Source organism: Vanessa tameamea, chromosome 9 (assembly GCF_037043105.1).
Source record: "Vanessa tameamea isolate UH-Manoa-2023 chromosome 9, ilVanTame1 primary haplotype, whole genome shotgun sequence".
Lineage (NCBI taxonomy): Eukaryota > Metazoa > Arthropoda > Insecta > Lepidoptera > Nymphalidae > Vanessa > Vanessa tameamea.
In genome coordinates this window covers 8,797,245-8,811,750 of record NC_087317.1, presented here as the reverse complement: position 1 = coordinate 8,811,750, position 14,506 = coordinate 8,797,245, and the positions used below count along the sequence as shown (strand labels likewise).

General features: G+C 31.4%; 1 protein-coding gene across 1 annotated transcript in view; it reads right to left on the bottom strand.

Annotated features, from left to right (window-relative positions):
• The window catches only part of LOC113395063 (chaoptin-like), a 28,174-nt gene extending 14,090 nt beyond the window's left edge, over positions 1-14,084 (bottom strand). The window contains exon 1 of the mRNA XM_026632607.2: positions 13,865-14,084. The gene's annotated coding sequence lies outside the window, so the exon portion shown is untranslated. The remainder of the gene's footprint in view (positions 1-13,864) is intronic.
• Between the last annotated feature and the right edge of the window lie 422 nt (positions 14,085-14,506).

Below are 14,506 nucleotides of genomic sequence, written 5' to 3'. Positions count from 1 at the left end.
TATGTCGTTGATATTTATATTTGTTAAGACCATTATCGTGCCAATATTATAAATGGTATAATATTCGATAGAGCTGATATGGCCCAGTGGTTAGAACGCGTGTATCATAACCGATGATTTCGGGTGCAAACCCAGGCAGGCACCACTGAATTTTCATGTGCTTAATTTGTGTTTATAGTTCGTCTCGTGCTCGGCGGTGAAGGAAAACACCGTGAAGAAACCTGCATGTGTCTAATTTCAACGAAATTCTGCCACATGTGTATTCCACCAACCCGCATTGGAGCAGCGTGGTGGAATATACTCCAAACCTTCTCCTCAATGGGAGAGGACGCCTTAGCCCAGCAGTGGGAAATTTACAGGCTGCTAATGTAAATTCGATAAATCTAACCATAGGTATCAACAAGAGGGAAAGTGCTGGAAGGCATACTTAAATTTCGACTAGATAGAAATTAGATGAACTAACACGATGCTCTATTAAGCTTTAGAATGGCCTTACTAACAGAAGCTTAATATGAACCTTTATACGGTGTAGTATTTCACTATGTATGTACATATGTAGATTTACTAGGCAACGCTTATTCATTATATTTCCTAGACCTCTCCAATGCAATTTGATTTATATTCCTTTTTTAAATTTTTAATTGCGATTGGAACGTTTTGTATTTATTTATTTTTTGCGCAATTTTTATAATTTATTTCATCTGGTAACACAAGTAGTATTTTAGATAAACCGAATTGTATTCTTCTTCTTATTATTCATTTTCGTATAATATTATGAACTCTGCTAAGAATATGTTCAGCAAAGGTCCTTACGTATGTGATGCATATATTATATTGTTTCGATTTTCCGCTTTGTTTATTTCAATAATGTTGAGTTTTTGTAGCAAGAATTTGAAATTTAACACTACCGCAACTCAGGAAGTACAAAAAGCTAATCTCAAGCTTAACTCTTCACCGGTCCGATAGTTATGTGTGTGTTAACTCGCATTATTACAATTCCGCATTTAGTGAACAGGGAGTGAGTATTTGCCTCTATTGTAATATCTTGGACGCAATTTTCTATTATCGCGATGAATGAATTTAAGACTGTCCTAGCCGAAATTAGGAGTCCTATAAATAAATTTTATGTACGGAAAATCTAATTGTAAAACTCAAAAGCAATCAAGTTTGAATTTATATTCTAGTAGATAACGTACGTGTTAATAGTATAAGCTAAGTTACAGGTAATAAAAGGCAGTTTCTTGCCGGTTCTTCTAGGTAGAATCTACATTCCGAACCGGTGGTAGCTTTACTTTAAATAGTTTGTTAAATGACGATTCAAAAGTGCTTGTAAAAGTCTATTTGAATAAAGTATATTTTGATTTGATTTGATTTGATTCTATTTCCTACTACTGAATCAAAGATCAAAGAGTCTACGATGTACATAGGTTAATATCATATTAACAACAGTAAATGCTTGATCTTTAGATCTGAAATGAAAAACCGGAACTAATTTCATGGTTATTATTAAAGCATGGTCTTAACGTAAAACTTTTAAATATCGAGAACATAATATTACTGACTAACCTTAGAGAAAATGATATTGGCTTTTGTGATGAGATAAAATATTTAAAATAACTCTTACTAGGGCTTTGGGCAAACAAATCTGGGTAGGTACAACCAATCACTTACCTTATTGCCGAACATACAAACTATAGAGGACGAGTGAGCCAGTGTGAAACAAGGGACATAACATCTTAGTTCCCAAGGTTGGCGGCGCATTGGTGATTTAAGGAACGGTTAATATTTATTGCAGCCCAATGTCTATGAGCAGTGGTAACCATTTACCAAGTGGTCCAACTGCTCATCCGTGTAACAATTTTATAAAATAAAAATATAAGAGGATAATTAAAATCCGTTAATTATACGAGGAGATCTATTAGTGATATACGTATTCGGCATAATAAGTTTAAATGCTTTTGAACCGACTGGTCTTGTTAACGTTCTGCAATCGCAGTAATAACTTGGATTACATGAAACCGTGCATCTAAACTTCGAAACAAAAGCGGCGTGCCATGAGTGTTTCGATTTAAACTTTAAAACGGTTGTAGGAGTTTTATAATGAGACAGTACTGTTATGGCTATCACTTCGATCTTTTTATTTCTATATAGATATACAACTGTTTATTGTCTTTTATTTAATATTTATATTAAATATATATTATTATATTTGGTGATAACAAGAGCCGAGATGGCCCAGTGGATAGAACGCGTGCCTCTTAACCGACGATTGCGAGTTCAAACTCAGGAAAGTACCACGGAATTTTCATGTGCATAATTTGTGTTTATAATTCATATCGTGCTCGCCGGTGAAAGGAAAACTCGTGAGGAAAACTGCATGTGTCTAATTTCAACAAAATTCTGCCACATGTATCCACATGTTTGTGGAGCAGCGTGGTGGAATATGCTCCTCAAAGAAGGCCTTAACCCAGCACTGGGAAATTTACAGGCTTGTACAGTTATCGATATAACATTTGATTGTGGGAGCTTTATTTATTAAGTACACTAATAGTACACAATACATGTTAACACAATTCAAAACAATTAAGGTGAACCATAGAAGATGCATATCAATTATAAGTGTACCCAACATTCATAATTATATGAATTACATAATATTACAGTTAGAAATTATATATTATAGTTGCTGAAAAATAGTACAAAAATAATATGATATAAATTAACATAATTTCATATAAAATAAAATAATAATAATTCAATTTTAGTTAATTAACAATTGTATAAAATTATTATATGTTAAAATCATGATAGGTCAAGTCAAAGCCTGTAAATGGGTTAAGGCCTCCTCACATTTTTGATAAGAATGCTTGGAGCTAATTCCACCTTGCCTTGATTCAAATTGGTTGTTGGCAGAATATACATGAATAAGATTTTCATTCCAACAAATGAAGTTTTCTCATGATGTTTTTCATAACACCCACCACAAGTTGCATTATAAAAAAATTCAGTAGTACTTACCTGGGTTTGAACCCGCAATCATCGGTTATTATATATCTAACCAGTGGTTAGAATCTTAACCGATAAAAAAGTTTCAGTCTCTATGAGTTTAATAAACTACATATACTATCATATTAAATTTGACAGTAACTCTGTCTGTCTGTCTGTTATGATTTCACGGACAAACCACTGAACTGATTTCAATGAAATCCACCCGTAAAACACTAGCGAACAAATTAAAAATATTTGATATTTTATTTGAATTCAAAATAGATATAAAAATTTCCTTCTAACCGACTTTCAGACATGGATAAATCCTTACAATGACCATCACGGTCATTGTAAGGCTTTAAGCATTGAAAAATAGAATAATTAATGAGAAATGATAATAAAAGAATAAATAATAATCCAAACGGGTTTTTATCATTCCAATGGATTTTGTAAAACCTAATTAAAAATAAATATTTTTTCTTATAAGCCAAACCACAAAGGTCTCAAGTAATATTTATTTTATTAAAGAAAATTTTATATTAAAAAATAACAATTCTTCTCTTTCGCTCTATTCGTTTAAGTATTGGGATTCATCTTCAAATCTCCACTCTACACAACTTAAAAGAAATAGACGAGCAGGATTAATGGATGTCAACTAGCTACGTGATTCGTAGTTTAATTTATTTCTACTATAAGGAAAGCTAGATCCGATTAAGTTTTTTGTTTTATTTGAGATCGTTTTAAACATTGTTGTAATAGTTTTATTATTTTACGTCTCATTTGTTTAATGATGCGACGTGATCCGATCGGATAATAATACCCGAAATTAAAGTCTATTAAATCATTCAAGTGTCAAATATTACAGTGAATATTGTTCGCTAACATTTATAACAAGCTGTATTTTTGTGGATAAGCGGTAGTCTTTATATTCAAATATTGCACATTATTAATTATGAAGATTGAATATAAGAGATATGTTTATGAAAATAGAACATACAAATTTGGAAAAAACTATTCTCAAATTATTAAAAATATTTTTATTTTATTGTTAGTTCAAATTTTTTGAAACCGATGCGACTTGGGAACCTCCAAGAAAAGAGCCTCTACATTTCTTAAAGGCCGGCAACGCACATTTGTTGCAGATGTCAATGGGCGCTGGTAGTTACTTTTCATTAAATGAGCCTTCTGTTCATATGCCATATATATCATACAAAAAAACAGCCCATTAAAGTCACTGCTGATCTGACCTACACATGAATATAAATTACACAATGTCTTGTCAGCATTGTACTTGACAAACTTCAACTTCATCTAATCGACTAATAAAACAACTAAATGTGTGTCTTGGGACGCCCTACAGAAGTGAACTTAACCTAATCTAAGTTGAACTATTTGATTTTGAAATTGTTTAACCTTGAGAAAAGCTTATGTTGTTATTTAAATTGTATGTATATTAATACAAAAATGTAAGGAAAGGTTCTTAAAAAAATATTGAGTATAAAATATGTACATTACAATTTTGTTTATGTACATTACTAGTATCATTATTGCCTGCCTTTTGTCGTGTGCCTAAGAGAAAGGGAAGCCAGACGGACTGGCACCGTAACGCGTTACGTAACGAAACGGTTTACCCTCCCACAAGAGGTTGGCACTTCAAAAGTACGGTCGTAGCATATTTTTTTTAAGATATGATGTTTTTACAGGAAGCAACAACCGTTACTAATATACATATTTAAAATTTACCTTACATAAATAAATCACGTAATGTTCCTTAAAATAACAAAGGCTCATTAAGACTTAATGTCAATATTCTAGAGACGTTGCGATAAAACAATACGTTCTGTTTCGGGAATAGTGAAATATGCCGGAAGCGAATTTCCTAAGTTTGCCTTTCGGTATTTTATCAAAGGCATAATGCCGCAGCATTAAAAGGTTACCTAATTATAAATTCATTATTAATAAAAGTTTTGCACTTTTTGTATTGCTACTTAACATATTTTCTACTTGAATGAAACTTAGTACCGGTAATTTACAACTTGAAGTCTTTCGGAAGAAACATTTAACATTAATTAAACTTCATTATTTATTAAAAGTACAAGCATTTACCTCTTAGTTGAAATTTAATTTTGTAAGTAATAATAATAATTGAAGCCGTTAATATAAAATGTTTATTAATACAAGCGGTATGCTCCATGGGATTTCTCATCGGGAGCATGTTAAACACTATCTAAATTTTCTCAGAGGTTTTAAACTACCTACTTAACATTTTTACTCTTTGGTCGCTAGGAGTTCGTTTTAAGTAAACAGATAAGGAGTAGAGAAGCTAAGAAGCCAAAATTCTACCTATCTCATAACAAAAATTACATAATTTCTACACGTAAGTTACTTTCTACGCCTTTAGTATAATTTATACAATAATTTTAATTTTAGTGCTAGCGTTACATGTGAGAAACTACGATGCATAATTATATCCATCTAGCTCCGTTTGTTGTACGTTGTCTGAACAGTCATCTTTTATTAGTTGATATTAGACATCAGTCAAAATAACAGACTTATTACAAATAATTCGAACTTAGAAGCAATAATTTTTTTAATCATTTATTAAATGAGACCGCTCGGTGGTAGAGCTTTGTGCAAGTCCTTCTGGTAGGTACCACCCACTCATCAGATATTCTACCGCCAAAACAAACAAAAGAAACTCAGTATTGTTGCGTTTCGGTTTGAAGGGTGAGTGAGCCAGTGTAATTACAGGCACAAGGGACATAACATCTTAGTTACCGAGGTTGGTGGCGCATTGGTGATGTACGGAATGGTTATTATATCTTACAGCGCCGTTGTCTATGCGGGCGGTGGTGACAACTTCCCACCCTGTGGCACATTTCAAAAAATCGCCTACTAAGTCAATAATTTTGAAATATGAACACGTTTTGATCTCGTCTTTTTTGATTTTTGATCGTTATTTATAAGCAGGATGAATATTTTCGTATAATTAATTATATTGTGGATGTGTGTGTGTGTGTTCGTCAATGTAATTTCTCTCATCTCTTATTATGAATACACCGACACAAAACCAATTTCATTAACCATTCATACGAATAATGTTTTTTTTTAAATTCTAAAACGGCAAACAGAATTATTAATTTTAGCTACAAACTTTTCAGGCATATTCAAGGTTTAAAATTGATTCTTATTATTTATTACTGGAATAAAAAACCAAAAATATCTGTTAATTAAAAATATGCATCCATATAATTGTGATAGAAAAACAAGTATTAAAATAAACAAGGCGGGAATAAATTAAAGGATGAATCCGACCGTAAACGGAGTGCTTACGATAAAAAAGTGAGAAATTATTTTAACGTACCTGGAGCGAAAACGAATTCAGCTTTATTTTTATTTGTCGTTAAATTTAGAGCAAAAGTAAAAAAAACCAAAACCGCCTAGACGTTACACGAATATGATGTTTATATAAATCATGTTATTAGTATAATAATTTTGATACTTTATAGTTTCAAGACTGGACAAGGTAGTACATTTAGCTATTAGTATAAAACAAAGTCGCTCTCTAATTATGACTATATCTACGCTAAATTCTTGTAAGCCACTCTGCGGATTTTGATACGATTTTAACACGCTTATATTAGCTTCACTTGTAACTACGTATGTAAGAAAATCTTGGAATCTTAATTTGACCCACTTCCCGGTCTTCGATTAGGATAAAATTTTGCACACGTTCTGAGTTCTGATGACAATACATGACTAGATAAGAAACGTCATTACGAATACCATATGGCGCCTCCCCAAGATGGCGGTCTGGCTGTTTGAAATCCACCTCCATGATATGGGTATCACTTGAAAGGGTTTCCTGTCTGGAATACGAAAAAAATAGTCACGTGACTCAAATCCAACGTGGCGGACATCCAAGATGGCGGATTGGCTTTTTGAAATGCACCCCCATGATATGGGTATTAAATGAAAGGGTTTGCTTTTATAATTTTTAGTGCGTGCTGAAAGCGTGTTTTTTAGTTTTTTAAACTATTATTCATTACTAGAAAGAATGTAATTACGATTAATTATCAAAAAAAAAAACAGTTTCCATGCAATAATGTGCCCAACGTTGGCTTAACCTACAGATATAAATCAAAACAATGTTCTAGAAATTAGGTTTTAAAAACGTTTACAGAAAAACCCACAATACGTATTTTCTAAAGTACACCCATTGTGACTTCCTACAACATATTAGTAAAAAAATACAAGTTATTTGCGAATCCATTTCTCCGATTAATTATGAATCCTTATTCAGATAAATATATAACTTTCCTTAGATATAGATTTAAATTGTCTTTCAAGATATAACATTCGAATCAATACTTTACAAGATATCATTGTTTCCAAATGATGGGTAGCGAAAACAAAATGTCCGCGTTGAAACGGATGCTCGGATAATTGTAGCAATGAGATTTTGACCTTGAAGTAAGAATCATACGAATTTATTATAAATCGTGAATAATTTTAATCAATATTTTACGATATTACGACTCAAACGAATATTTATATGATTTAAAATTCGAATTTATGTTATACTAATGACGACCTCCGTGGTCGAGTAGTGTGTACACCGGTTTTCATGGGTACGCTACTCTGAAGTCCCGGGTTCGATTCCCGGCCGAGTCGATGTAGAAAAAGTACATTAATTTTTTATGTTGTCTTGAATATAGGTGTTTGTGGTACCATCGTTACTTCTGATTTTCCATAACACAAGTGCTTTAGCTACTTACATCGGAATCAGAGTAAAGTATGTGATGTTGTCCAATATTTATTTATTTATTATTTATTACTTATATAAACTAATAAATAAAGTCATATTGTACCTACTTCATATTATCAAGACTAGATCATTTTGTTAAAAATCGGCTCTGGTTTTATCCCTAGTTATAGTAGATATATTTAATTCCGAATATTTTATGCGATTATAATATATTTCGCAATTGTAGTCAGCGGGATTGTCGGCAAAGTCGCTTTCCGAACGAAACTCCGAAACTATAACAGATATGTACATGAAAACTTAGTGTGAGAGATTTGTAGGTCTCTTAAATTTGAAAAGTTTGTGACAGCGTAATTTATCTACTATCAGTACAAATAATTTCTCACACAGTTATTAAAGATCTTTCAAATTTAGTATTTTCCTGTAAATATAAACTGTTGTTTGAATCAGTTATTTTATTGAATGCTTTTAAATAAAATAACTTTTTAACTTTTTCTTTTACCTAATCACATAAAAGTACATTAACTTAAAAAAAATAGTAATAATAAAATAACAATAATAAGAAAATGCGTCGAATTTTATATTACCATATATGTGTATTCTCATGTAAGCGACTTATGTCTTTTCGAGAATAAATGTCTATAAACCTAAACCTAAAAAATACATTATGTAGTAAGTATAGCAATGCTATTCTGTGAAAGAGAAATGAAAAAGAGTTTGCCGTATCTTTTTCAAGGAATTTTGAAATTAATTGTTTTTTTAACATAAGATCGTGTTCCGTGTTAAATTTGAGATGTTCTTATAGGATATATCTATAAATGAGCACATACATTAAAACAATAAATTTAAAAATAGAATAGTGTCTTTGTATTGTAATTAGATATTTTTTTTTTACATTAACAGCCTGTAAATTTTCCACTGCTGGGCTAAGGCCTCCTCTCCCTTTGAGGAGAAGGTTTTGGAACATATTCCACCATACTGCTCCAATGCGGGAATGGAATTACCAATTATGCACATGAAAATTCAGTGGTGCTTGCCTGGGTTTGAAACCGAAATCATCGGTTAAGATGCACGCGTTCTAACCACTGGGCCACGTCGGCCAAATCGATATTGTAATTGCTATCTTGTTATTAACTGTCTTGTCTAATAGATTATTTTATTAAGCTGTACATTTCTATGTTTTGGGTGAGAAATCTGCGCTAAAAAAAATGTAATTGGGATTTATATCAAAATATTTATAGTAACAGCTTGGAGCTAGGAAGCTGGCACACAAACCCATTCCTCGTAAAGCACTTAAAGCCGTTGATCCCGCGCCTGATCTCCCTCTTATCGTCTCAGATTGCTGTCTCATAGGAATTTGCGAGTGAGGGAACAAGAAATATGCCTATATATGCGCAAACAATTATTATTCATAGTTGCAGTATTATCAGCGTTGTGACGTATTCTATGCAATTGCAATAAGTGACTGAAAATCGTTCAGAACAACTGTATATATAATGGTAATATTTCCTAATAACCGTTAAGTATGCTTTTATTGTAATTGATAATAAGTAGACAGACTGGCAAATGGCCAGCTGTTGGTAAATAATCACCAACGACCATAACATTGGCATTGAAAGAAACATTAACCATTTCTTACATCGTCCCCAATGTTGGCGAGAGAATTTGTGCCAACATTGGAAACTAAGATGCTACGTCCCTTGTGACTGTACTAACACTAGCTTGCCAAGCCTTCGAACCGGAATAGAATAATACTAGGTATAGTTTTTATAATTAAATGATGAGTGTATGGTGTCATCACAAAATCCTGCCACGATATAAAAGGACTTATAAATATTTCAAATCATTATAATTATTTTTTTTCGATAATACAACTAAATGTTAGTAGTGCACAATTTAGAGCGTTAATTTATTTTAACGATATACTGTATTAATATTCATACAAATTTAAAAAAGGTTTTAAAAATAAATTGTTAATTAGAGACCGCATAATGTATAACAACTTATGTAAACGTTATACCACGGAAAAATAAAACAGAAACATAATGACGCTCGCAAGCTATAAAAATTCAAACTAAAAGCAGACGCGTACAGAGCTCTTTCATCAAAAAAAAAAAAGTACTAAAAATTACATAACATGTTCATGACACAACTTTTGTTTATAAAGGATGTCGCTGTCTTTGCCCAGCGATGCTCGTAATTACGACAATTTCAAACAAATAGCAGAACCTTTGCCGTTGCTCAATTAATATTGCAAAGATATTCGTGTTTGTTTTGTTCTTCTGTTGTAATTTGCGACGGCCGTACAAGTTTAAAGCGCCATCGCCGGAGGCGAGACGTGAAACAAAATGTAAAAAGCAAACATCCACCTAGCCTACTTACATACGTTGAATGTATTTATTTTACTTTATATTCTACGTTGAAAATATACTGAAAGTAAAGTAAATATCCCACTGCTGGACAAAGGCCTCAACTTATTTCGAGGAGGTTTTAGAGCTTATTCCGCTATCCTGGAACTATATTGCTGAATATAAATGTGATAGAATTTCATGGGTAGGTTATCTCATGATATTTTCCGACACCGCCGATGTAGATGTGAATTAAAAAGACAAAATAAGTTTGTAAAAACTCAGTTATGCTCCACCGGTTTCGAATCCGCAATGTGCCAAAAGAGTTAAGTATACTCTTTGATGTTAAAGTTGACTGTCTGAGAATGCCGAATAAGCCTATTCCAAGCATACAAGGAGCCGACAAAAACACTTATGACATTGAATTGAAATATCTTGAAAAATCGAAGGTATTGACTATGGATTCGTCGTAAAATCGCGTTTTAAATATCGGCGGTGATATTATCGGAACTATGGAAGGCAAATTAAAGTGAATATAAATAATTAAGTGTTGTAATATAAATAAAGATTTATCAATCAAAAACCGTCTGTAGTGCACAATATAGCATAGTTATTTGGAAATCGCGTGGAGTATGTAAATCTAGGGTTTGTTTATCTGTGCTTCTATTTCTATTGGAATAAGCTATAGGCCTTTAAGTCTGTATGTTGTACCATTATGTAATTTACCCGTAGTAAATAAATCTTGAACTAGTTAATTACATTTGATTTCTAAGAAAATAGCAATGTTTTTGTATATTCGACCATTATAAAGTTACTAAAACGTGCTAATTAATTTGTTTAATCTTTGTCTTGTTTCTTCTAATTCGTATTTCCATATATTCAATTTAATTAAAGAATATAATAAGTTCCTGTATAATGAAATTAAGTACAAACATATTATATATTTATAATATATAATTTAATTATAAATTTATCTGTTGAATATCCCATTCCTGTATTCGATCGTCTTGAAGCTATGAGTAGATGTTATAAAAAAACAGATTGACCATGTTCCAAGTTTGTTTTAATTTATATAATAGAAAACCAAATAATTATTATAATATTTACACTTGATAAAAATTATCACCTTTTTCGTTCATCGATCGTTGTACAGTTTTTAATCTTGAGTTTTCAACGTAGATTAAAAATCGTTTTTATTCAACAAATGGAATCAAAACAATGAACATCTTCAATCATTGAAAAGTAGACAATAGATGTTGTCGAGGCTAGATTGATGTACTTACTATTCCCACATACCTTGAAATACTGATTGCTTTCAAACAAATGTGTATTTTATTCCTAGAACGAATCAAGATAGTGTACGGATTTTAATCTGACGTTAGAACTTCGATTTATGGTAAGGTAACTTTCGAATAGTTTCTGTATTTCATTTGGTTTATCAATACAACTCTTTGATGGGAAAAAAAAACATATAACCAAATTGGTTTGATAGAAGTCATGATCAAATCTTTAAGGAGACCAGCCAGCGCAGGCTAGCCTGCACATTACATAGTATGCTCACTATCATAATTCGATTCTGAACAGAGGTCAGGCTTTACGTCATTTCTAAACAAAGGAATATCAGCACAGCAAACTCCTAGAGTTTGGGCTGCTGCAGATAATTTATCGACAACAAACGCAATATATTTTTACTGGTCCGACTTCAGTTTGAATCCAGGACTTCAGAGCGTAGAGCCGTATAAGCCACTAATTCAACGAGGTAGTGATTAGGACCAAGTTTGGACACATTTTTCTTCAAGTAACTTGAGTGGTAATCGAGATGGGATCAAATGCTGAATCATTACTTTTAATTTAGTAATTTATAATATTCAAGATATTTTAAACGAACTATGAACAAATTATATAAAAAATATGTTATATATATACGAGTATTTACATATAAAGTACAGCCTTTTGATATTCAATTTAATTAAGCGGTATTGAACACATATGTGAAAAAACGTTAAACGCTTTAAAAAGCACTTATTTCATATGACAATTTTAAAAAAAAAATATTTAGCTTTGATCGGATGAAGTATAAATAATTACAAAGTAAAATAAATTCAGACATTCAATATATAAAATAATACATATAATAAAAAAAATTATATCTTCAATATAAATAAAAAATAAATTTTGTATGTTAATTGTTCTCTCTGAAATTGTGCTGAAATTTTGTACTATATGCATTACATTACATTCAAAGCATACATAACTTAAAAGGGTTAAATTACGAATCGGTTGTGTGAAACTACGTCAAAATTATTCATTCATAAATTGTCATCAACTACAGGCCTAATAAAATAAAGGCTTGTAAAAGAGATGCAGCATAGATTATTTTTTTTGTAATGGCGATCTTAATTCAAATATATAGAGCATGTTATGTAGTTTATCAGATCGAGAATAATATTCTAAGTAATAATATAAAAATAATCATACATACAGTGGCTGCTTAAGTCAGTAAATTAACGACCTCAAATTTTTCAGACATGGATTTCCCAGATGTTTTTGTATTCGTACATAATTATCAATCGGTCAAGATCGAAGCCCTTCAAAACGAAACTAATATAATAATACCACAAGAGTTTGTTCTCTTTTAAGACATGGAAGTCTAAAAAACCAGGTCCTATGTCCGTTTACCGTTAAGCCTTCTACTGATTGCTTAGTAAAAATGTTATCCAACAACAGCATTTGGATAATTCCAATAATTAAGAAGCTTTTATAATAGTAAACACCTCTATTGCAACGTAATTCTTCTTACTGAGAAATCTTATTCTGCTTTAAAGTCCTGGATCAATTAGCATACCTACCTAACCACGTATTGTTTTATATTTGACGTATGGACGCACAATCATCATCTATTTAAAGGTCACTTTAAAGTTTCGGATAAATATCAACTACTACCCCATATGCAGTTAAAATTATTCATCTTAATATACGCATCTCCTGTACTTTTGTTGCTCATACATTCTGAAATGTCTATTAATTACATTATGAAATAAAAACTCCGAGCTGGATTTAGCATCGGTCGTTTATATCAATTTCGTTGAAAAACATTTCAGAGCCAAAGATAATTTGTTCATAATTTCAAAATGATGAAAATTTAATGAATTAATTCGACTAATGAAAAGATAACACTTCAACCTATTCATTGCTTATATATTAAAACTCCCCGAAATATTCAATTATTATAAAATCAGTCATATTAAAATAGTTGATCGATATTGACAAGAATACTGTATTGATTGCATTTAATATACATAAAATGATTAGACATATTTGTTTAATATAAAATATTGTTCGAAACGGTTACCGTTACGAAATAACGTCGGAAACTTAAATGAAAATTTATTTTGAACGAAGCGAAACATAATTAATTAACAGCTATTGCTCTTTTAATTAAAAAAAAAAAATACGACAAACGAACAAATGGGTCATTTAAATCACCATCGCCAAGAAATATTCGTTCTACGAGAAATATTAATAATTTCAAACATCGAACCATCTGTGAAGATAACTAAAATATTATGTACCTGTAATTCACTGGCTCACTTGTCCTGCAAACTAAAAAGTATTGCTATTTTGAATGATAGTGATAAGTATATCGTGTAACCCACCCAGACTGGTTTGCGCATAGCGTAGTAGGAACAGATAGAAGCATTGAAATAAACTCAAACTTAAAATTATTTATTTAATTGTATTTCTAATATAATGAAATACTTACGAAATGTTACTAATTAATCACATCTCATAATCACAATCAACAATACAAATCCACAACTTGTGAGATGAAAACTGTTTCGAATTTTTCTCTAAACTTCATTAGTCACTCTCCGTTATATACACTGACAAAAGTAACATACGAAGGATCATTTTAAAGTCGACCGTATATTCCCGATAGTTCTACGACGAAGAAGCTCACGACACAACCTCTCTCCTCAAGAGTCGGGATCGGACTGAATGGTGCCTCGCGCCGGTGGGCAGCCCACACGTTTTGAACTTACACCTTTGAGCTACCTGAAATGTTTCACTGGGCTTATATTTACATAGCCTTAAAGGGTTCTTTTTATACGAATACTTTTTTATTTATATTTATTTACTAAACCTATGAATATTTAACTATGTATTTTTTTAATGAGTACTGTAATTTACAGTCGTTGTATCGACATTTTACACCCTATTTTAGCTTTAGCCTTAGTGATTTCAGCTACCTTTTAATAAGTATCGATTGTTAATATATTTTTTATATTAAACCTTTTAATTATTTATTTTAAATAATTTCACAATCAGTCTTATTTGACTTTTTGTTTGTGTAATACAATAATTATTTTTTTATCGTTTTTTATCGTTTTCATATCGTTTTTGA